This window comes from Geotrypetes seraphini, chromosome 5, assembly GCF_902459505.1.
Source record: "Geotrypetes seraphini chromosome 5, aGeoSer1.1, whole genome shotgun sequence".
Lineage (NCBI taxonomy): Eukaryota > Metazoa > Chordata > Amphibia > Gymnophiona > Dermophiidae > Geotrypetes > Geotrypetes seraphini.
In genome coordinates, this window is record NC_047088.1 from 128,986,483 (window position 1) to 129,011,965 (window position 25,483).

Below are 25,483 nucleotides of genomic sequence, written 5' to 3' on the forward strand. Positions count from 1 at the left end.
CCCCTAGCCTAGTTCCTTATAACCTGTCACATCTTCTATTGTTTTAGTTTGGGTTGTTAATTCACATGGCTAGCAATTCCTAACACAAACCACACATTTGTAATTTTAAAAATATTTTACATCAATAAATGTTTTAGTTGAATGTTACATGTTTAAACTTTTATACAAACAAAACAAAACAAGCAGGAGGGACGGACTACACCTGAGCACGGCAGGAATGAGGCTGCTAGCAAACAACGTCAAGAGAGGAATAGAGCAGGCTTTAAACTAAGAAGAAGGGGAAAGCCGACAGTCGTCGACGGTTCAGACAAGAGTATCCAAAGAAGATACTGAGTGGGAAAAATGCTGGGAACAAGCAAAAGACGAACAACAGGAGTCCAAGTAACAAGAGAAACTGATGAACAATAAGAGGGGCAAACAGATAGAATTAGAAGAACAGGAGAAATTGAAAAATCAAGTTGCTGACGAAAAAGATGCACCAAAAAATGAGGAGAAAAGGAGCGGAAATCAGGGACTGGCAGCTCAAATAGGGGATGGCAAGAGAAGCAAAACACAAGCAGCAGGAAAAAGAAAAGACCAGGACTTAAATTGCTTGCACGCAAATGCAAGGAGCCTGAAGACCAAAATGGGAGAATTAGAAGTCACAGCCAAGAAAGAGGACCTAGGCATCATTGGAATCACGGAAACATGGTGGAATGAGGATAACCAATGGGACGTAGTACTGCCAGGGTACAAACTCTATAGAAGAGACAGGACTCACAAGAAGGGAGGAATAGTACTATACATAAAAGACACCATTCCCTCGGCCGGAGTGTGTATGGATACAAAGGTGGAAGGATTGGAGTCATTATGGGTTAAATTACCAGGAAGAAATGGCTTTGACATAAAATTGGAACTGTACTATCATCCACCTGGACAAACGGAAGCAAACGAAAGAACTGGCAGCAGAACTGAGGTGAGAAGGCAAAAACAGGAACGTGACGGTAATGGGGGATTTTAACTACCTCGGGATAGACTGGAGTATTGGAAACTTGAACTGTGCGAGGGAAACAGAATTCTTAGAGGCTGTGAGGGACTGCTTAATGGATCAGCTCGTCAAGGAACCAACGAAAGGGAATGCTACTCTCGACCTAATCCTCAACGGACTAGGGGGACCTGCAAAGGAAGTAGAAGTAGTAGGACCACTAGAAAACAGCGATCACAACATTATCCAGTACAAATTAGAAGTAGGTACAGCAAAAGGGAAAAGAACCACAGTGACAACGTTAAATTTCAAGAAAGGGAACTATGATGCTATGAGAGCAATGGTAAGGAAAAAACTCAGAAACAGCTCAAGGAAAGCAGAAACCGTAGAGCAAGCCTGGTCTCTATTCAAGGGCACAGTGCAAGAAGCACAACATATGTATATCCCCAGATTTAGAAAAGGGTGCAAAAAAAAACCGAACAAAAGACCCAGCATGGATAACCAAGAAAGCGATAGGAGACAAGAAATCGTTCCGGAAATGGAAAAAGGACCAAACTGGGTAAAACTGGAAGGAACACAGGAAATGCCAAAAAGAATGCCATCGAGTGGTTAGGAGAGCGAAAAGGGAATACGAAGAGAGACTAGCCAGGGAGGCAAAAAATTTCAAATCGCTCTTCAGATATGTTAAAGGGATGCAATCGGCGAGGGAGGAAGTAGGACACATCCAATGTACCAGAACCCGATGAGATCTTCCATGGAGACCAAGAAGAAAAACTGTCGAAAATAGAGGTGAGTCATGAGGATGTCCTCCAACAGATAGATAGATTGAAAAGCAACAAATCACCAGGCCCGGACGAAATCTACCCTAGGGTACTAAAAGAACTAAGAAATGAGATAGCAGAAATACTCCAACGAGTTTGCAACCTATCATTGAAAACTGGTGAGATCCCGGAGGAATGGAAGATAGCAAATGTTACATCTATCTTTAAAAAGGGGTCGAGAAGAGACCCGTGAAACTACAGGCCAGTAAGTTTGACATCAGTTCCGGGCAAGATGGTAGAAGCACTGATAAAGGACAGCATCTGTGAGCACATAGAAAAAAATAGGCTAATGAAAGCGAGCCAACATGGCTTCTGCAAAGGAAGATTGTGCCAAACAAACTTACTGCACTTCTTTGAGGGGGTAAACAGCCATTTGGACAAAGGGGAACCCGTAGACATCATTTACCTCGACTTCCAAAAGGCCTTTGACAAGGTACCCCATGAGCAGCTACTTAGGAAGCTGTGGAACCATGGGGTGGAAGGGGATGTACACAGATGGGTTAAACACTGGTTGGCAGGCAGAAGGCAGAGGGTTGGAGTGAAGGGTCACTACTTGGACTGGAGTTCCGCAGGGGTCGGTACTCGGACCGCTGCTGTTCAATGTATTTATTAATGACATGGAAACGGGGATGAAGTGTGAAGTTATAAAATTTGCGGATGACAGTAAACTCTGTAGCAGGGTTAGAACTGCGGAAGAATGCAAGGATTTATAAAGGGACCTGAACAGACTGGAGGAGTGGGCGAATAAATGGCAGATGAACTTCAATGTAGGGAAATGCAAGGTCATGCATATAGGGAAAAAGAACCCGATGTTCAGCTACCAAATGGGGGGATTAGTTCTAGAGGGAAGTAACCTTGAAAGAGACTTGAGTGTACTGGTGGACACAACAATGCCTGTGCATCAATTGGTTTTTCAGATGGTGGGTAACCCTCTTTCTCTGCATTACAGCCTTTAAGAAAGTTACGAGACCTCTTGGTAGGCCTTTTTTCAGTTACCTGTGTGTTAAAGAGGTCCATGTTTTCTTTGTCTGATTCATACAGTTTTTCTGTCTTTGGGTAACCCTCTTTTTCTACATCACCGTCTTTAAGAAAGTAGCTCAACCTACGTGCCTTCGTGGCAGTCATTTTGTTTGATGGTTTGAGAACCTTTATTTCTGTGGTTAACAGCTGTGAGAACTTTTATTTCTGATGTAAACAGATGTTTGTTAAAGAGCTAGGGTATACGTCACTAGGACAACACCAGGGGGCCGGGACATGTTCAGACAGGTTTAAACACAACTCCCCCCTCTCCTCCCTTGGCTTTATCAGAGGCTGCAAGAACCTTTATGATAACCAGCTTATCAGCTGTCACCATGACAATCTGGGTGTTACGCTTCCCCACAAACATTAACTAAGGTTTCGTACTGTCTGTTAAAAAAAACAAGAAAGAAAAAAAAGCAGCTTTACAGGTCTTTTTTTCTTTTCTGAGTTGCTTGTGCAGGCTCTAACATGAGGTCTTAAAACCTATCTTTTAACTAAAAGGCTGTTAAAATAAAGACACTTTTTTCTTTTATTTTTTCTGGCCACATCATTTCCTGGGATTCGACTAAATCTGTTTCCGCTAACATAGGATACAAAAGACAATATAATATAAATCTTCATAATGTGCACTTCTTAAAAGGTTGTAATCAATGTTATGAATACAACTTAAAGTAACAGATCATCCAAATATGCTGGAGAAAGTGCATTTTAACGCCTAACAGTTAATAAAACCCAAACTAAAATGTACTATATGAATGTTTCCGGCTTGGATGTCAACTGAAGTAAAGAGGGCAATAAATGACAAAAAAGTATCCTTCCGGAGATGGAAAAAGGACCCAACGGAAGAAAATCACCAGGCGCACAGGAAATGCCAAAAGGAATGCCACCGAGAGGTTAGAAAAGCAAAAGGGAAATACGAAGAGGGGCTGGCCAGGGAGGCGAAAAACTTCAAGGCATTCTTCAGTTATGTAAAGGGGAAGCGACCAGCGAGAGAGGAGGTGGGGCCGTTGGATGATGGGGATAGGAAGGGAGTGATTAAAGAGGATAAAGAGGTAGCTGAGAGGTTGAACACGTTCTTCTCGTCGGTTTTCACGAGAGAAGACACATCTAATATACCGGACTCAGAGGAGCTCATGAGTGGGGAACAGGCCGAAAAATTGGAGCACATAGAGGTAAGTAAGGAGGATGTCCTCAAACAGATAGACAGGTTAAAATGCGGCAAATCACCGGGCCAAAGACGGGATCCACCCAAGGGTTCTAAAGGAACTAAGACAAGAAATAGCGGGCACAATCCAGCATGTTTGCAACCTATCCTTGAAAACTGGAGAGGTACCAGAGGACTGGAAATTGGCGAATGTCACACCTATCTTCAAGAAGGGATCGAGGGGTGACCCCGGGAACTACAGGCCGGTGAGCCTGACTTCAATTATAGGGAAGATGGTGGAAGCTATGATCAAAGACGGCATTTGCGAGCACATCGAGAGAAATGGCCTACTGAGAACAAGCCAGCACGGATTCTGTAAGGGAAGGTCATGCTTAACGAACCTTCTGTACTTCTTTGAGGGAATAAGCAGTCGGGTGGACAATGGGGAACCCATAGACATCATTTACCTCGATTTTCAAAAGGCTTTCGACAAGGTGCCACATGAAAGGCTGCTTAGGAAGCTGTGGAACCACGGGGTGGGAGGGGATGTGCACAGATGGATCAAGCACTGGTTGTCGGGTAGACTGCAGAGGGTCGGAGTGAAGGGCCAATATTCTGACTGGCGGGGAGTCACGAGCGGTGTGCCACAGGGATCGGTGCTGGGACCGTTACTCTTCAACATATTTATCAATGACCTGGAAAAGGAGGCAAAGTGCGAGGTTATAAAATTTGCAGACGATACCAAACTGTGCGGTAGAGTTAGATCCAGGGAGGAGTGTGAGGACCTGCAAAGGGACCTGGACAAGCTGGAAGACTGGGCAAACAAATGGCAAATGCGCTTTAACGTGGAAAAATGCAAGGTCATGCATATAGGAAAAAAGAACCCGTTGTTCAACTACAAATTGGGGGGGGCATTGTTGGGAGACAGCAGACTTGAGAGAGACTTGGGTGTGCTGGTGGATGCATCACTGAAGCCATCTGCACAGTGCGCAGCAGCCTCGAAAAAAGCCAACAGGATGCTGGGCATCATAAAGAGGGGCATAACAACCAGGACGCGGGAAGTCATCATGCCATTGTATCGAGCGATGGTGCGTCCACATCTGGAATACTGCGTTCAGTATTGGTCGCCACACCTCAAGAAGGACATGGCGGTACTTGAGAGAGTCCAAAGGAGAGCAACGAAACTGGTAAAAGGGCTGGAACACTGCCCATACGCCGAGAGGTTGGATAGGCTGGGGCTCTTCTCTCTGGAAAAGAGGAGGCTCAGGGGAGATATGATAGAGACCTTCAAGATCATGAGGGACATAGAGAGGGTGGATAGGGACAGATTCTTCGGACTGAAGGGGACAATAGGTACGAGGGGGCATTCGGAGAAACTGAAGGGAGATAGGTTCAAAACAAATGCAAGGAAGTTTTTTTTCACCCAAAGGGTCGTGGACACTTGGAATGCGCTACCGGAGGAAGTGATCAGGCAGAGTACAGTACAGGGATTCAAACAGGGATTGGACGGATTCCTGAGGGATAAAGGGATCGTGGGATACTGAGAGAGGTGCTGGGATGTAATACAAGTATAGAAAACTAATCAGGTAATAAGTATGGAAACCCAACCAAGTCATGAATGTGCAAGACCGGAGGATTAGGACTTCGATGGGAAGATAGGACTTCAATGGGAAACCAAGGTGGCAAGGGGGCCCCTTCTGGTTATTCAGACAGGTCGTGACCTGTTTGGGCCGCCGCGAGAGCGGACTGCTGGGCAGGATGGACCTATGGTCTGACCCGGCGGAGGCACTGCTTATGTTCTTATATTCTTATCTCATCAGAAAAGTGCATTTCTGGCGCTTCATATACCTTGTTTCTGCTGACATGGTCAGAAAAGCGCATTTCTGGCACTTCATTTACTCTGTTTCCGCCTACATCATCAGAATGTCCACTTCTGGTAGGGCAGGCACTCCCATTTCCACTGACGTCATCAGAAAGCGTATTTCCGGGGTCAAACACGCCCAATTTCCGGTGATGTCATCAAAGTGCACTTCCGGTGAAGTGGCATGGGGTGGGGCATGGCAGGATATGGGTGGGGCCACCACCATTCATTCCTATGGGAGGGAATGGAGCATGGGCGGAGAGTGGATGGTGCCTGGGCAGGAGGGGGCGTGATGTGTGCGGGCCAATGCAAAAGTGAGTGTGGTGTGGGCGGGGCATGGGTGAGGTTTGGGTGGAAAGTGGGCATGGTGTGATGAAGAATGGGCGGGGCTTAACCCAGAAGTGACCACTGATTGGTCAATCCTTATCTTTGACAGCTATCAATCATTTTGACATGAGATGTACCCATTATACTACTAATATTTTATACTGAGGGAAATGGAGGGTTTGAATGTTAATTTGTATTGTGAATTTTTTATTGTAAGCTGCTTTGGCTCAAGCGGCACAATTCTTAGGACCCAAAGTGTGAACTGACAGACAGATACCAGAGGGTGGTGGTTAATGAAATTTGCTCAGAGGAAGGAAAGGTGAGTAGTGGAGTGCTTCAGCAATCGGTGCTGGGGCCAATTCTGTTCAATATATTTGTGAACGATATTGCCAACATTTTAGATGGTAAGGTTTGTTATTTTGCGAATGATACCAAGATTTGTAATGGAATAGACACTATGGAGAGAATAGGAAATATTAAAAAGATCTGCAAAAGTTAGAAAAATGGTCTGGCAACTAAAATTCAATGCAAAGAATGCATTTGGGGAGTAGAAATCTGAGGGAGCAGTATAGAAACATAGAAAAATGACTGCAGAAAAGGGTCACAGCCCATCAAGTCTGCCCACTTCAGTGACCCTTTGCCCTGATTTTGCCGACCCACCCCCTCTTTTACATCATTTGAGATCCCACAGTGAATATCCCATTTATTTTTAAAATCTGCCACGCTGTTTGCCTCAATCACCTGCAGTGGGAGTTCGTTCCAATGATCGACCACCCTTTCGGTGAAGAAATACTTTCTGGAGTCACCATGAAATTTCCCTCCCCTGATTTTCAGCGGATGTCCTCTGGTGGATGAGGGTCCTATAAGACAGAAGATATCCTTTTCCACCTCGATACGGCCCGTGATATATTTAAATGTCTCAATCATGTCCCCTCTCTCTCTTCGTTCCTCAAGCGAGTACAGCTGCAATTTATTCAGCCTTACTTCATATGGGAGATCCTTGAGCCCCGAGACCATCCTTGTGGCCATCTGCTGTACCGACTAAATTCTCAGCACATCTTTCCGGTAATGTGGTAGAAACATAGAAACATAGAAATTGACGGTAGATAAGGGCCACGGCCCATCCAGTCTGCCCACCCTAATGACCCTCCCCTGCCTTTACTTTGTGAATAGATCCCACGTGTCGATCCCACTTGGCCTTAAAATCAGGCACGCTGCTGGCCTCAATCACCTGAAGTGGAAGACCATTCACCCTTTCGGTGAAAAAGAATTTCCTGGTGTCACTGCGCAGTTTCCTGCCTCTGATTTTCCACGGATGTCCTCTTGTTGCCGTGAGACCCTTGAAAAAGAAGATATCCTCCTCTGCATCGATGCGGCCCGTGAGATACTTGAACATCTCGATCATGTCTCCCCTCTCTCTGTGCTCCTCGAGCGAGTATAGCTGTAATTCTTCGTACGGGAGATCCTTCAGTCCCGAGACCATCTGGGTGGCCATTCTCTGGACCGATTCCAGTCTCAGCACAGGTAATGCGGCCTCCAGAATTGCACACAGTATTCCAGGTGCAGTCTCACCATGGATCTATACAAAGGCATAATGACTTCAGGCTTACGGCTGACGAAACCCCTGTGTATGCAACCTATGATTTGTCTTGCCTTGGAAGAAGCTTGCTCCACTTGATTGGCAGCCTTCATGTCCTCACTGACGATTACCCCTAAGTCCCGTTCTGCTACCGTTCTTGTTAGGATCTCGCCATTAAGGGTATAAGTCCTGCATGGATTTTGGATACCCAGGTGCATAACTTTGCATTTTTTGGCATTGAAGCTGAGCTGCCATGTCTTAGACCAGTTCTCTAGTAAGAGTAGATCGTGCATCATATTGTTGGGCATTGAATTTTTATCTATTGTGTTTTTGCCCACTACATTGCTTAGTTTGGCGTCATCGGTAAATAATGTTATCTTACCTCGGAGCCCTTCTGCCAAGTCCCTTATAAAGATATTGAACAGTATCGGGCCCAAGACAGAGCCCTGGGGCACTCCGCTGATCACCTCTGTCATTTCAGAGGGGGTGCCGTTCACCTTTACCCTTTGAACCCTACCTCCAAGCCAGTTCCCAATCCACTTCGTCAATGTGTCGCCCAATCCTATGGAACTCATCTTGCTTAGCAACCTGCGATGAGGTACGCTATCGAATGCTTTGCTAAAGTCCAGGTATACGATGTCCAGGGACTCTCCAACATCTAGCTTCCCCGTCACCCAGTCAATGAAGCTGATCAGGTTGGATTGGCAGGATCTCCCCTTAGTAAATCCATGTTGACGGGGATCCCATAGGTTCTCTTCATTCAGAATCGTATCTAATTGGTGTTTGATAAGAGTTTCCATTAGTTTGCTCACTATTGATGTGAGACTCACTGGTCTGTAGTTTGCCGCTTCTGTCTTGGAGCCTTTCTTGTGGAGTGGAATGACGTTAGCCTTCTTCCAGTCCAACGAGACGTAACCTGAACTAAGGGAGAGGTTGAAGAGCGCTGACAGCGGCTCCGCCAAGACATCACTCAACTCCCTGAGCATCCTGGGGTGCAGGTTGTCCGGTCCCATTGCCTTGTAAACCTTGAGCTTTGACAGCTCAACGTAGACACTGTTGGGCGTAAATTTGAAATCGCTAAATGGGTCAACTGAGTCAGCCCTTGTCTGTATCTGAGGGCCATGCCCCGGTGCTTCTCGGGTGAAGACAGAGCAGAAGTATTCATTTAACAGTTGGGCTTTTTCTGAGTCCTTTTCCACATAGTCTCTGTCTGGTTTCCTAAGACGTACTATTCCCCCTGAGTTTTTACTTCTGTCACTGATATACCTGAAGAATGATTTATCTCCCTTCTGGATGTTCTTTGCTAGAGATTCCTCCATGTTGAATTTAGCCTCCCTGACTGCTGTTTTGACGGCTTTTGACTTGGTCAGGTATTCTGCTCTGGAGTCCTGTTCCTTTGATTGTTTGTAAGAGATGAATGCTTTTTTCTTTTCTTTGATGAGGTCTGAGATCTCCGCAGTGAACCACTGTGGTTTATTGTTTCTACGGCATTTACTTACTAGCTTAACATAACGGTTTGTCACTTCCTGTATGGTGGCTTTCAAAGTCGACCACATTTCTTCCACACTATCGGTTTCTGCTTGGCTTTGTAGCATCTGGTGAACAAAGTCACCCATCTCTTGGAAGTTTGTGTCCTTGAATTTGAAGACCTTGGTCAGTGTGGAAGGTTTAGTGAAGCCTTTCCCAAGATTGAATCATATCATGTTGTGGTCGCTGGAGGCCAATGTGTCTCCCACCGAGACCTCTGTGACACTTTCATCATTGGTAAGCAACAGGTCCAGTATTGCCTGATCCCATGTTGGGTCCAACACCAGTTGCCTGAGACATGCTCCCTTCAAAGAGTTTAATAGCCTCCTGCTGCTGCCGGAAGCAGCGGTAAGTGTGCCCCAATCCTCATCAGGCATGTTGAAGTCACCTAACAATACTGTGTCACCACGCAAGGTGATATTCTCTATATCTCCAATCAATTCCATATCCAGGTCATCCTGTTGTCTTGGGGGTCTGTAAATAACGCCAAGATACAGGCATTTGTCCTTCCCTCTGGCCAAATTAACCCAAAGGGATTCCCCAGTGTATTGGACATCTGTGATTCTTGTATATAATGCAACACCTCCTCCCAATCTGCTCTCCCTGTCCCGGCGAAGCAGGTTGTAACCTGGTATGACCATGTCCCACCTGTGGGAGTCTTTGAGCCAGGTCTCAGATATTGCCGCCACATCTAGGTCGGCATTCCTTATTTCTGTTTCCAGATCCAGTATCTTGTTTCCCAAGCTGTGTGCGTTAACGTACATAGCCTTCCATGTTGTGTTTTTATTATGTCTTAGAGGGGATATTCCTGTTTGAGTTACTTGGACACTTTTAGCATTATTCGCATATTTTGTATTCTCCCTAGACCCAGAGCTATATCCTGTACCTGACCCAGACTCCCCAGACCCAGAGCTACAGTGTGTACCTATCCCAAATACGGAAATGTGTGTATCCTGTGGGGGAGTTCCCGCATGGGCTACTTGAACTCCTTTCACACAATTTGCAATGTGTATACCCCCGCTGGACCCAGGATTACAATGTGTACTGCCCTTAGTCCCGGAATTACAGTGTGTACACTCCCCTGACCCAGAATTGCAATGTGTACTCCTAGATCCAGAATTACAATGTGACCCAGAATTATAATGTGAACCTTCCCTAGACTCGAAAGTGTGTATACTACTTATCTCAGAAAACAACAAACAGACTGCAGACAATGTACAAGATGCAGGCGTTGTTTATTAGTAAATGCAGTAACATATACAACCTTATAGCCAACCAAGGGACCCGACACGGTCCGTGTTTCGGATGACACGCCTTCCTCAGGGGTCCTAATGAATTTAAGCATAAATACTTAAGATAATGTGTGAACATAAAAAGGTGAAGCAAGCAAATGGTAATGTGACAAAGGTGATAATGTCATACAAGAACATATTAAAGAGAAAAAGTAAAAATGTACAAATAATATTGGGTGTCTCTGAGTGTGATTGAAATATATAATGATATAGTGCAAAAGGATGCAAAGATTTTTAATGACTAGAATATCACTGAATGAGAAACTAGAAATGAAGTGACACGTGTCAAATGAAAAGCAATTAATATCAACATAGGGATACGTGACAGACGGAAGAAACAAATCACAAATATAAGAAAAGAAAAGGGAACCAGAAATGGTGGTGAAACGAGAAAAGGAGCAGACCAACAATAAAAATAAACCAAATCTTAATAACCGGAAGTGATACTGCATAATGAAAAAGGGGCAGTGAGTGTGTGAATAGGAAACCAGCATATAGGTAACAAAAAACGGAAAAAACATACCATGGTGGTTAAGGTATAAAGCAAACTGCGTAAAAGATAACAAACTGATGAAAATAAAAATGATAAGGCATGGAGTCAATAAAAGCATTGGTCCTAAAACATTAAGAACAGAACTGAACAGGTTAAGAATATCTAATATGTACAGTGGCTGTCTCATACTGGAATTTGTATAACATAGGATACAAAAGACAATATAATATAAATCTTCATAATGTGCACTTCTTAAAAGGTTGTAATCAATGTTATGAATACAACTTAAAATAACAGATGATCCAAATATGCTGGAGAAAGTGCATTTTAACGCCTAACAGTTAATAAAACCCAAACTAAAATGTACTATATGAATGTTAAAATATTAAAATGCATTATTGTATGTTAATAACAAAAAATTATTAAAAGACTTTATTAGAAAACTGTTAAACAACAATATTAAACAACAATAAGAAGAAACTATATTAAAAACAATGTAAGAAATAATATTAAAACAATATATAAAAAAGTCATAAAATGTTTGCTAAAACTTAAACCTGTTGCATGCCATGGACATTTAGATTGATATACCATGGGTTCAATGTGAGTGGGTGGCGACCACAGAATTATAAGAAAAGACAATTAACAGGGTGATGACTAAATGCACAGAGCTAGTGTTCTCAAAGGTGGCCTAAATACTCTTTAACAATAGCTAAGAGTAATTAAATAAGCCTAACAGTATTAGAACTGAAGATTAGATTATGTACTCAAACATACCATTCAGACATAAAAATACCATATATTTAAAAAAGGGGGGGAGAGTAATGCACATGAGATATGAATTAAAACCAGCTATACTCTTGTGACAATGATAAGCATAAATAATAAATGAACAAGGTAAAATTAATCATCGTGGATCTAAAATATGGAAAACTTTACTTACTTATTGTTAAAGAGTATTTAGGCCACCTTTGAGAACACTAGCTCTGTGCATTTAGTCATCACCCTGTTAATTGTCTTTTCTTATAATTCTGTGGTCGCCACCCACTCACATTGACATTATCACCTTTGTCACATTACCATTTGCTTGCTTCACCTTTTTATGTTCACACATTATCTTAAGTATTTATGCTTAAATTCATTAGGACCCCTGAGGAAGGCGTGTCATCTGAAACACGGACCGTGTCGGGTCTCTTGGTTGGCTATAAGGTATGTTACTGCATTTACTAATAAACAACGCCTGCATCTTGTACATTGTCTGCAGTCTGTTTGTTGTGTTCTGGTTGCTGTTGTTTACTGCAGACTACGTTGGATTTTCTTTCTCCCTTTTGTGCATACTACTTATCTCAGCCTCAAAGTATTGACAGTTTAGCACACCAGGTAGGTAATTTGTGCCCGTACCCTCCCCCAACTTATCTAGTTTAAAGCCCTGTGAAGTAGGCAGGCTAGACGGTGTCCAAGGACGTTCTTCCCTCTTCTGGTCAGGTATAACCCGTCTTGTCCCAGTAGTCCTTGCAATGCTTCTCCATGGTGCAGGAATCCGAAGTTCATCTCTTTGCACCATCCCTGCAGCCAGTCATTTGCCCTCTGGATGTGATCCTCCCTGGCACTGCCCTTGCCCCTTACCGGGAGGATCGAGAAGACCACCTGCGCATCCATCCTCCTCAGCTTCCCACCCAGGGCCCTGAAGTGTTCAGGTAAGCTGTTCGCGGTGCTCCTGGCAGTGTCGTTGGTCTCGACGTGGATGAGAATCATGGGGAAGTGATCTTGGGGCTTGATGAGTCTGTCAAGGCAAGCGGTTACATCCCGGATCCTGGCCCCTGGCAAACAGCAGACCTCTCTTGATTGCAGGTCCGGCCTACAAATTGGAAGGTGAGAGGCTGACATGCACGGATCGGGAGAGGGACCTTTGTGTGATAGTGGCACAGTGGATGCTGGGCTGTATAGAAATAGGCATAACCAGAAGAAAGGAGGTATTGATGCCCCTTTACAGGTTGTTGGTGAGGCCGCACTTGGAGTATTATGTTCAATTTTGGAGGCCATATATATTGTGACAGGAATCCCGCAAGCCCTACTAGAAACAGGGAGGAAAATCCTGCGAGCCCCATTAAAAACCCTGTTATCAGGTCTGATAAACATCCTGAAGTGAATAAGAAATCCTATGCACAGCTTTAGAGAGGTGCCTGCCCCTTTAAGAGAGCCCAGAGCTCAGGCTGACATTCAGAGTGCATGGTCCTTTAAGATCTTGCCTGTCCCTGCTAGGAGGGGGTGTGGCTGGATGCCGAGGCTTCCATTTCCTGAGCTTTCCTCATCAGACAAGAGAGGAAAACAGCTGGAACAGGAGCCAGTACAAGGCAGTTCCCCCGCAGACCCTGCTGGGAAATGGAGGAGCTTGCTGAAAGCCATAGTAAGCCAGAGGATTATGTCATGGAGAGTCAAGAGGACTATGCTTTGCCTGACTTTAGTGAGCAACAGATGGAATAGTGAGTAGGCTGTTAAGCCAAGCAGTTATTTTTTCTTTTCACTGGAGTTTTCATTTTTGATGTTTTTACTTCAAACCTGCCTGAATGTTCTGGGGACATTGTAGGGTGTGTCCAGCCACCCTGTAGAGCTGTAGCTGCATTTTTGTTTTTAGAGCAGCTTGTGCGTTTCTCTGTGTTGTGCTTTGGGGGTGAGGAATAATACCTGTGCCTGTCTTTTGGGAGGGCGAAACCGTCAGTTGGGGAATTTGGCTCTACCCAACAAAGCCAGAGCCAGAAAAATGTATGTTTGAATGGACTAATTTTGATAGGCCAGCTAGTGTGGCCAGAAGAAAAGTTTTGGATTTTTGTTTCTGAAAGTTGGACTAGGTGGTGCTGAGTTTGAACTTAAGAACAATCCTTGGAGCTAAAGGGTGAACAGTTGGCTTAAAAGTACCAGTGTGGGAAACTGTGAAAATTTTACTTTACCTGTGGAAATAATTAAAGGACGTGAGCGACCTTGGGAGCTCTTGCCATACCTACCATCATGTTTGAGTTTTGTTTTTGCCATTAAAGTGTTTTTGCATTATACAATAGGGGAGTCTCAGTGTGCAATCTGTGGGAGCTGTGTTCCATGGCATTTCTTCTTTGGGACAAGGATTCAGAGGGACAACTAGGCCTAGCCAGGATGAATATGAATGAGTAAGTACAGTACAGAAAATGGTGACAAAAATAGTAAGGGGTTTGAGTCAAAAGGCGTACAAAAAGAGACTGGAAGATTTGCATATGTATACTCTAGATCAGAGTTTCTCAACATGTGGTATGGGTACGCGAGCCACTTGTTGATGGTATGCAGCACTGCACAGGTCTCTCATCCCCTTTCCTCCTTAAAGGCCAGCTGATGCCCTCCTTCCTGCCCGCCCCTCGGCCAAAGCCAACACCAGTGCTGCCGGGGATCCCATTCCCTCCTTCCTGCATTCCCTTCTCAGTCGAAGCCAACCCAGAAGGCTTCCCTCCGATGTCAGAGCTGATGTTGGAGGGAAGCTTTCCATGTCAGTAGGGGAATCCCAGTTACCTCCTTCAGGGCCATCCAGCTGGGCTGCTCCTTCTGGCCTTCAGCTGCATATGGGCAGCGGCTCTTACATGCTGCATCTTACATGCTGCTCTTACATGCGGCTCTTACATGCGGCTTCTTTCCATCAGAGCTGACATCAGAGGGAAGGCTTGTGGCCAGAAGGAGTAGCCCAGCTGGATGAAAAGAGCGAGTGTGGTCCTAGAGAGTGTGGTCCTAGGGAGAGAGGGGACATAATAGCGGGACAAAGGGAGAAAGTAGGAAAGGAGCACTTTGGGACATGGAAGGGGCATGAATTTGGGACAAAGGCTGGAAGGCACAAACTCAGGACACTGAAGGAAGGGAGGGGCATTATCTTGGGACACAAAGGAGGGAGGAAGGGGCACTAATTGGGACATGGGAGGAAGGAAATAGAACATAAGAACATAAGAAACGCCTTCACCGGATCAGACCTTGGTCCATCTAGTCCGGCGACCCGCACACGCGGAGGCCCAGTTAGGTGCTCCCTGTTGGAGACTCGGATTTCCCTTATCCTTTGATATGGTTTGCAAGGTGTGCATCCAACTTGCGCTTAAAACCCAAAACAGTAGTCTCTGTCACAACCTCCTCCGGAAGAGCATTCCAAGTGTCCACCACTCTCTGTGCGAAACAGAACTTCCTGACATTTGTCCTGAACCTGCTGCCACTCAGTTTCATGCTATGACCTCTTGTCCGTGTCACATCTGAAAAAGTCAGTAGTTCTGCTTCCTGGCCTATTTTGTCAAATCCTATTAATATTTTAAAAGTTTCAATCATATCCCCTCGCAGTCCCAGTTTTTGAGAGGAAGAATTGTTGGGCATGAATGTGTGAGTGAGAGGGAAAGAGATTGTGCACATGGGGAAAGGAAGAAAGAGGAAAATTGGGCATAGAGAGAGAGGAGTAAGGTAGAGATAGATGGGGAATAGAAGGATGAGAGGGAGAAATATGGTGATGGAGAGGGAACAGAGGGACAGATTGAAGGAGATGCAAGGGGGAGGAATGTTGGACATAGTGCTGGAGAGGGGTGATAGAAATGGGCAAGGGGCTGGTGGGCAGTGCTGAAAAATGTTGCACATAATCCGAGGGATGAGAGAGGGAGAAATGTTGGATGTGGCAGTAGAGGGAGTGGGAGAGATGCACCCTGGATCTTTCTCTCTCTCTTCCCCTCTCCCTTTGCCTGGACAGTGAGAGAGAGAGAGAGGGAGACATGTTGCCAATAGAGGTGGAGGAGAGAGAAAGAAAAGTTGGACTGAGTGAGGTTGGGAGAAGACGAAGAAAAGTTAGAAGGGAATGAGGTCGGGAGGAGAGGAAGTGTGCAGGAGGCAGAAAGAAAGAAATATTGGATGCATAGTCAGAAGGAAGTGCAACCAGAGACTCATGAAATCACCAGACAACAAAGGTAGAAAATATAATTTTATTTTCAATTTAGTGATCAAAATGTGTCAGTTTTGAGAATTTATATCTGCTGTCTATATTTTGCACTATATTTGTCTTATTTTTCTATAGTCGTTACTGAGGTGACATTGCATATTGTAAAGTCATCTGCCTTGACCTCTTTGAAAAAAAAAAGAATTATAAATTATATGTATTAATAAGATTATATTGTGTGTACATGAAAAATGAATGGAAGAAATTGTATTACAATTAGTACTATTATTATGGGGGTGGGGTCTGGGGCGGGGCTTGGGTGGATCTGAGGCAGAGACTTGGGTGAGGTTGAGAAACTCTACTCTAAAAGACAGTAGTGATAGGGAAGATATGATACAGATGTTTAAATGCTTAAAAGGTATTAATACAGAACCACATTTTTTCCAGAGAATGGAAAAAGATAAGTCTACTACTCCACAATCTCAATTCATGCCCTCTAGTTTTAAGATAAATTTTAGGAAATTCTTTTTCATGGAAAGGGTGATGGATGCCTGGAGAGGTGGTGAATACCAAAACAATGACAATTCAAAAAAGCGTAGAATGAACACAAAGGATCTCTAATCAGAAAGTGAAGGGTATAAATTGAAGAACTAGGAACGGAATTGGGCAAATTTACACAGTCTGTGTCCTGATTATGGCTAATTGGTTCTGGATGGGATGTGGAGGGCTTTGCAGGGCAGGATTAACCAATAGGCCAAGTAGGCACGTGCCTAGGGCCCGAAATGATCAGGTTGGCCTGATGAAGGAGGGCATCAACATTGTTTTTTCTAAATGGTGATGGTCCCCTCCAGCATCGATCGGCAACATGGGCCCCACCCCAATCGGCAACACATCGACGGAAATTAAGACAAGCAAGCAACGCGGGTAAGAAAGTCAATGGGAACTGTAATTGTGCAAGCGGTGCTGCTTGCCCAAAGCTTCCCTTTGACGCAGCTTCCTGTTTCCGCCTGGAGTGAGGTGGAGCTGGGCAGGGGTCCCAGTGTACTTGTGTGCCTATGGGCCCTCGATGAATTAATCCTGCCCTGAGGCTTTGAGAATTCCAGTAATGTAGGCTGGAGTGAGCTTCAACAGCAACTTCAATAGTTGGAAGCTTAGAACTGTACCGAGCAGACTTCTACAGTCTTTGGCTCAGAAATATAAGACAATTTAATCATGAATTTATAATGCATGTAACATTTGGGCAGACCATTCAGGGATGCACCATTCAGTTCTTTATATGCTGCCATTTACTATGTTACCATGTAAATAAACAAATGTTATGGTATGTACAGAAATGACCATACAGAGACAGTGCTCAGTTTCAATATACCCAGACAGTTTAAATAGAGTTACCAGATTTCTGGGAAAATCCAGACATGTCCTCTTTTGAGAGGACTGTCTGGGCTTCGAGATGGACTTTTCCAGTGGCATACCAAGGGTGGGACAGACTGCCCCGGGTGCATGCCCTAGGGGGGTGCACAGCCAGCCGGGTCCGGAATCTCCTGGGACCTGCACTTCAGCGCGGCTGCCAGTCCACCCCCGTGGCCAAGAAAAAGGCTAAGAAGCCGGTGGGAGTAGCGAAAGCGTCCTTTAAGGAACACGCTCCCGATCTGTCTCTATCCCACCCCCTTCGACCAATGGCTGAGAACGCTGTCCGGTGGTGTCATGAAGGAGGTGGGATAGAGCCAGATCAGAAGGGTGTTTCTTAAAGGATGCTTTTGCCACTACCACCAGCTTCTTAGCCTTTTTTGAACTGTAGTAGTGGCATACCAAGGGTGGGGGGGAGGGGGGTGTCAAAAAAATTATGGGTCCCAGGTGCCACATACCTTAGGTACACCACTGGACTTTTCAAACTTGACATTTATCCGGGTTTGGGAACGCCCCAATGAGTTTCAGCCACGAGGGCCTCTGAGCATGTGCGGATGATGTCTCTGTGCATGCTCCAGGCCATTCAGATGTGGCTGGAGCTCATCTGGAAGAAAGTGGAAAGTTTGTGGGGGCGGGGCTGTGGTGGAATTGGGTGGGGCTGGAGGTGGAATAGGGCAGGGTCATGTGCCCAGAGTTTCCCGGAGAAAATATGGTAACCCTAAGTTTCTTCCTCCGTAAACCGCTGTGAACTGTTTGTGGTATTGCGGTATATAAAAATATAGTTATTATTATTTTGTACTGTGTAGGTGTTTCAATACTAGTGCTGCCCGATTCGCCAATTCAAATCGATTCTCCAATTCACTTTGGTGAATCAATTCAAATTGATTTGTTTATGGGGGGGGTTTTAATCGGGCTTTCCGATTCAGTGATCAACCCTCCTCCCCATACCTTTGGGCTTCCTAAAGAAGAAGCAGCAGCGCACTGGAAGCAAATAGCCTGTCCAAGTACTGCCTCTTGCTGGCCATCAACTGATGCTGCTGCTCCTGCCTTAGGAGGGGGGGTCAGTCAGAAAGTGTTGCATAGGCATTGGGTACCCTCAGCTCCACAGATTTAGGGCCCCCCCGAAAGCTGGCATGTTTACCCGTTCTCACTACCGTCGTCCAGCTAATTAGGGCCTGCAGAGGATCGCTGGTGTTGTAGCGATTCTAGCAGGCTGCCATCGGCTTCCGCTGCACGTTCCCTTTGCCGCAGTCCCACCCCTCCTCTGATGTCACATCCTGTTTAGTCTGGGATGGATTGTGGCAGAGGGAACGTGTGACAGAGGCCGACAGCAGCCTGCTAGGATCGCTACAGCACTGGCGATTCTCTGCAGGCCATAATTAGCTTTGAAGGTGAGACCGCAATGCCAGGAGAAAGCTGGATGATGATAGAGAAAAGGGGGAAACATGCTGGCCTTTGGGGGCCCCCTGGCAGGAAGTGGGGGGGGTCCAAAGAGATGGGCATATGCCATACTGAGGGGGGAGGGGAAGAAATAATGGGTCTAAAAACAGAGGAGAGAGATGGTGGACAATGGGATGGAGGGAGGGAAGGAAGGAACAGAAGGGAGAGAAGTTGGACCCAAGGGATGGTGTGGAGGGGGGATAGAGATACTGGATAGGAGGGTAGTTGGGAAGAGAAACGTAGAGATGGTGGACCCTGGGGTGGTGGGGAAGGAGGGAGAGAAGCTGGATGAAAGGGTAATTGAGAAAAGGAGAGATGGTGGATCTGGGGATGGTGAGATCCATCACTGCAGCTGCTCTTTCATTCTTCAGACCACTAGCAGCATGAGTGAAGTAAACATGCTGCCGTCCACAGATGGAAGATTTCCCTCTACTACTGCTTCCTGAGTTCAGCACTGCTTCAGCCATCTGTTCAGAAAAGTGTTAAATACACCTACTCAGGGATGACAAAGACATGGCCAGGGTGAATACTAGTGATAAACAGAACTTTATCAGTGGAACAGGATGTAGGCCAGCATCTCTTCACACCAAATTCAACTATGAGCTACCCTAGTCTGCAAGAACAATAGAATCTCATCAGATCCTACTCAGCCAGAACTTAAGCCACTCAGTTAAGAGTGCTGATGCCTCTTGGGAACCATCCACATCTATAAAGCCAGACTCATGCTCCGCCTTCTTCTTCTTTTCCTTCAGACTAGTGCTGGACTCTCTCTTGTCTCCTAGGAATCATCTGCTGCAACCATGTACTTCTAGGCCATGTGTTTAGCTCTCCAACCAGGCCATGCACTTAGGCGCAAAGCAGAGGAAAAGCTTCAGTGACGCTGCCGGTGGCCCAAAGAGTGCAAGTGTACTGTACCATAATGGAATCAGGGAAGCCATTATGGTTTCTGTGCTAAAGCCTTGTCTAAATAAAGATTCATGATCATGAAGGTTAAATTTTTCAAAATACTTTACTAATTCTAGGTTGACCAAACCTTCTATTATTTTACAAAACAAAGGTATGCCTGCAATAGGTCTGTAATTTGTTTCAGCTGATATAGATTATTTATAGTTCTTTATAATAGGGAGTGACCAAAATGTGACCCAGCTCTTCTGGAAATGGCCCATTTATCAACAAAAAACTGATCCATTTGTACAAATCCGTTTTAAATGTAATTGGTGAATTCTTCATTATAATCTAATAAGCAGTTCGATTTAACATATCTATTATACAGCGTAATGAATTGTAGCCAATCAGGAATATCAAAATTATTCCAGAACATGTCAACTCTTGAACCTTCGCTCAACCGCACTGGGTGAAGATTATCATAATCATTCATATTGGAATGCAAATTAACTCTTAATTTACAAATTTTATTATTAAAGAATTTTGCTAGTCAAAGGGTTGGACATTTTTCATTATATGGTCTCATTATTGAACTAAAGAATTCACTAGTTTAAATAACTTTTTAGAATTAATTTTAGTTATGCCAACCTTCTGAGCATAGTAGTCAGAACGCTTATTTTTAATAAGATTTTTTATAAATTCTTAGGTTACTCCTATTCTTAGGTTATCTTCCTCCTTGCCAGTTTTTAACCAATTCCTTTCTAATTTTCTTAATCTCTGTTTAAACTCCAATAATTCAGTGTCATACCAATCATTTAAAGGCCTATGTTTTCTTTTATATGTTTTTAACAGGGCTTTTTCATCTAAAATTTGATTGCTTAAATCTTTCCATATAGTTGGAAAATTTGTCTCAGATTCCAATTTGACCGCTATGTCATAGTGGGCCCAAAACTCAACCTGGTTTACCAAACCTCTATTAGTCACAATTTTCCATGAGCCAAAAAGCTTGCCCTAAAGGATAGGTGCAGCACTTTGTGGTAAGTCACATCTACTATAGTAGTGTGGGGGTGGGGGAGTAAAGGTTGTCTTTGTCTGATCACTATTGTGTAGCTGAACCTAATTAAAGGTAGCTTTGGCTATACACACACCAGATCTTAACCCTCAATTAGCCTCACTTATGTAGGTAGTGTAGTGAAGTGTGTTTGCATATATTTAATATTTCAAAGGTAATTCACAGTTCTTTGTTTTGCAATTCTTTCTCTAGGTCACCTCTTTAAGAACAGCATGTGTTGTGGAGCATAAACAGCCATTACACTTGAAAAGATTTCTTCCCACATTAAAATTGTTATTATGACTGCTGGCTAGCTGGTATATTTTACAAATAAAAAAACATAAAAAAGAAACCTGAGTCATCTAATGTTAATATATTTAGACTCAGGAAATGTGTATGTTTTTTTTTTTGCCTATGCTTTTTTTTTGGTGGGGGGCTACTTGTGAAATACTAGGCTGCCCTGGTAGAGGTAACATTTAGCAAAGAGGAGCATATGTTGCAAGGGCATCTGATTTAAATGTTCTTACACATTAAAAGTTGTTATATTCAGCTGAGCTGAATTGCCAAGTCCAAATAAGAGTAAAAAGAAGTTTGACTATGTACCCTGTTTCCCCCAAAATAAGACCAATCCCCAAAATAAGCACTAGCATAATTTTTCAAGATGCTCCTACTCCAAAAATAAGCCCTAGTTAAGATCGACCCCTAAAGCCCCCCGAATGTCCCCAACTCTATCCCTAACACTAGTGCTGCCTAATTTGCTGAAAAAAATTGGACTCATCGATTCCCTGCAGCTTCAGTTGGCCTCGGAGCGGAGGTATGTCAGTCTCACGGTGGGAGGTTTGGTGGGGTTCTGCTGCACAGGGGAATGGGAGGGAGGGATAGAAAGATGCTGCACAAGGGGCTGGGTGAGAGGGGAGGAAAGATACTGCACAGGGGGGGGGGGAGAGAGAAAAGAGGAAGAAATGGGATGAAGGAGAGGAAGGGATTGTTGTACATGAAAAAAATAAGACATCCCCCGAAAGTAAGCCCTAATGCGTTTTTTGGACCCAAAATTAATATGACACTGTCTTATTTTCGGGGAAATATGCTAGCTGTGGGTGAATGATTTCATATCCTCTCACCCCCCCCCCCCCATCATACAGTGTTTATGGATATGAGTGGTTAGAAGTTCCACATATTTGAGCTATACAAGTTTCCTGAGGGCAGAAAGTTATAACTAAAAAAAGTAAACCCCCCTCTATCCAGGTCTATAGTCTTCAATGGGCTGCTATGTAGAACTGTTTGACAATCTCTGGGACTAGCAGTAAAGTGTAGGGAATTCAAAGGTTACTAGTGTGGCCTTGTTTACACACTGTTGAAGGCAGAGTGGAGCCTTGGCCCTATGTGAAAGTAGGAAAAGTCAACCTTGATTTAATTATGAGGCAGTATAATGACTCCTGTCATTAAAGGAACAGTGAAAGGTTGAGTAAGGATTTTTGTGTTGAAGCTTGTGCTATGGCTTAAGAGAAGAGATAATAAACTACTAAAGAGTTAGTACACACACTGGTGTAGTAAGGGAGGGAGGCAGTCCGACCTGGGTGTCATCTTCCTTGAGGTACTGCACCCCCTCCTCCTCTCAGCCCCCCCTTCCCAAACCTCCCCCCATAGCTTTTGAACTTTGTTGCAAATAGCCACCAACTTGCTGCCTGCGTTGTCTTCAGTGCTCTCTGATGTCACTTGCAGGAAGAAAGTGATGTCAGAGAAAATCCCCTGACTTAGGCAGTAAGTTTAGGTGGCTGCTTGCACTGAAGTTCAAAAGAAATGGGGAAGGGGGAGGGTGCTGCTCAACCTTGCTGCATCACTGAGTACACAGGCACATAAGGCTACATTCACTAACAATAGCGACTCCATTGTTGTTGCCCAATTCTCTGGCTGATTTTCCAACAGCAATTGATTGACTATTAAGTTTGCATGCAAATGATTTACATGGAGTTGCAAATCATTTGAATGCAAACCCACAGACTCAATTGCTCAGTGAGTGATTGAGATATGTGAGTAGCCCTAACAGTAGTGACAGGGGAAGAACATCATTGCAAGCCTAATAAAGCAACCATCATCAGTTCTACAATACTAAATGCAACTCAAACCAATACCTCCTCTTCCATACCAAGTGTAGATGTATTAAAAGTAACAATTTTCATGAATGTGTTAAAAAAAAAAAAATGGAACAGATGTTCTACACAAATACAAGGTGCACCATCTGTCCCATTAAAAAGACCCCCTTTCACTAGCACCCCCCAGCCACCATCCCACCCCCCAACGAATGGCAGAAGGGATGGCTCTCCCATCCTGCCCGCAAATACCTCCCCCTTCAGGCCCACCTCCCTGTACCTTTGACAGGAGCAGGTGGTACTCAAAACACCTCCTGATCTGGCTCCTCTGCGATGTCACTGGGTGATGTCTCTTGGGAGGGGCCTGAGGCATCTGAGCCAATTAGGGACTTCCTTAGGAAGGAACCTAAGGAAAGTCCCTGATTGACCATTTGTTTGAGCGACAATGGCTGACTTTTGTAAATCATACTGATTCTTACTGATTTCTACAACTTGGCTGCTATTCATAGCATTGCAAATTGATTCTACCCAATGAGGAGCTTAAGAAGCCATTTAAAGATGGTATAACCTTTTGTAGGTGGGGGGTTTAAAGGGTGAGGTCATACTTGTAGCGCATTTTTCCCCTGATCAATCTATAGGGAGCTGGAGCCCTGCCTTTCCAAATGTCATTTCCAAGTGACATTTTGAGAGTCTCACTCCTTTCTCTTCAGGACACATATTCAATAACGTATGTCTGCAATGTGGTAAAGCTGTTGTACATGGACAAGTTACAACCAGCTGCACTCAGAGGAATGAACTTTGGCTTGGAACACATTGTTTACAAACTGATAAAATATAACTATATTAAAAAAAATAACACTTTAACATTTGCAAAACATATAGAAAACATATATAACTTTAGTGGGGAAGATAGGGGGAGCATGGCTAGTTCCATAGGCTTACTGGTGGGGGGAAGGCTGGAAAATAGGACCCCGCTCTAGAACAAACTCCCGGTGCCCTAGGAGCTGCTCCACCGAGACAAGGCGACTCTCCACGACCACCAAGCAGCCCTCAACGGAAGAGCAGTGGGCATTTCTGGAGGCCAGAAGTGCCTCAGGTTGCTCAACTTGCGGTGAGTGCAGTATGGTGTTGGGCTAGTTTGGCCAGGAGGTCACTATGAGGCCACATATCTGGCCCTAAAGCCTAGGGAACCAGCCCTCCATCCCACCTACCTCCTCCTGTGCAGCATGAGTCTTCCTCTGAGGTCTCCAAAGGGGGGGCTGTCCCTTGAGTGACGTCTGGGGAGGCATGCTGTACAGGAGGAGAGACAGGATGAGGTTGGGTGGAGCAAGGTCTATGGGGCTGGTTGCTGCTTCTGCCACAACAGCAGTCATGGTGGCAGTGCTGGTAGTGCTTGGGAGGGCTGGTGTCGCCATACTGTTGCTGGTGCTGGGTGATAGGCCAGCTTCCTCCTCCCTGCTGGTGGATCTGGAAGGCCCTGCTGCTGCTGTCACTGCATGCTGCTGGTGGAGGAGGGAAAAGGAACGGAGAACTGTTGGACATAGGTGTGTGGCGTGAGAGGGAAAGAGAGATGATGTATGTGGGGAAAGGAAGAAAGAGGGAGAATTGTTGGACATGATAGTGGTAGAGAAGAGGGAGGGAGAAATGTTAATCTATAATAATAAAACGCTATGCGCGCATGCGCACTCGCGCCGCATGTTCCCTGATCCCTGATCTGTTGGGATGTGGCGGCACGTGTGCGCATGCGCTAGATGGCGCGGCATGATCCCTCATGACTTAGGGGAAGGAGAGAAGGCCTGGGATTTGGCCGGCCCCGGCCAGGCAAGACCCCCCCTTCCCCAACATACCCAGGCCGAAAGACAGTGGTCGCTGGCTGTGCGGACGTGTTTCCTTAAATCCCAATTGCGTGGCTCCAACCCAGACAAACAGGCACTGGCAGTCCCGGTCCCAGGCGGCAATGCAGTCCTTCGGAAGAGTCTTCGCTAGCCAGCGCTAGCCAGCCCCTCCTGGAACATAACAGAGTGCGCTTGGGGGGGGGGGAAGAAGTGCTTCAGAGCGAAAAGTGATGCCACATTAGAACTGTTTTCCTTCCCCGGCCATTCTCTTCCAGGTGATCTCTGGTGATGTTTTAGTCTTTCTTCTCACTGGAGGTTGGGTCCGGTAAATCATTTTGCCAGAGTCTCACAAAAACTACTGTGCAGACTGCAGAAAGAAATCCCTAATTGGGGCATAAAGTGCATATGGGAGGAAAGGATGCCGTTTGGCACATAAATGGATGTGTTTCCGAAACTGCAGCATCGGGGGTGGGGGTGGGGTTCAGTGGAAGGGGAATGGGAGGCAGGCAGGCTGGCATCGGAGGGGGGCTAGGGGGGTTCAATGGAAGGCAGGCAGGCAGGATGGCATGGGGGGTGGTTTCCATGGAAACATGCTGCTCAGGGGGATGAGAGGCAGGCAGGGGGTGGGTTTCAGTGGAAGGGGGATGTGAGGCAGGCAGGCTGGCATTGGAGGGGGTGGGGGGTTCAATGGAAGGCAGGCAGGCAGGATGGCATGGGAAGGTTGGGATGGGAGCAGGCAGGCTGGCATCGGAGGGGGGTGGGGGGTTCAATGGAAGGCAGGCAGGCAGGATGGCATCGGGGGGTGGTTTCCATGTAAACATGCTGCTCA

The 25,483-nt window shown here is 45.2% G+C and overlaps 1 protein-coding gene across 1 annotated transcript in view; it reads left to right on the forward strand.

Annotated features, from left to right (window-relative positions):
- RBM44 (RNA binding motif protein 44) overlaps nucleotides 1–21,057 on the forward strand; it is a 1,074,496-nt gene extending 1,053,439 nt beyond the window's left edge. The window contains exon 10 of the mRNA XM_033944849.1: nucleotides 20,943–21,057. The gene's annotated coding sequence lies outside the window, so the exon portion shown is untranslated. The remainder of the gene's footprint in view (nucleotides 1–20,942) is intronic.
- Nucleotides 21,058–25,483: the final 4,426 nt, after the last annotated feature.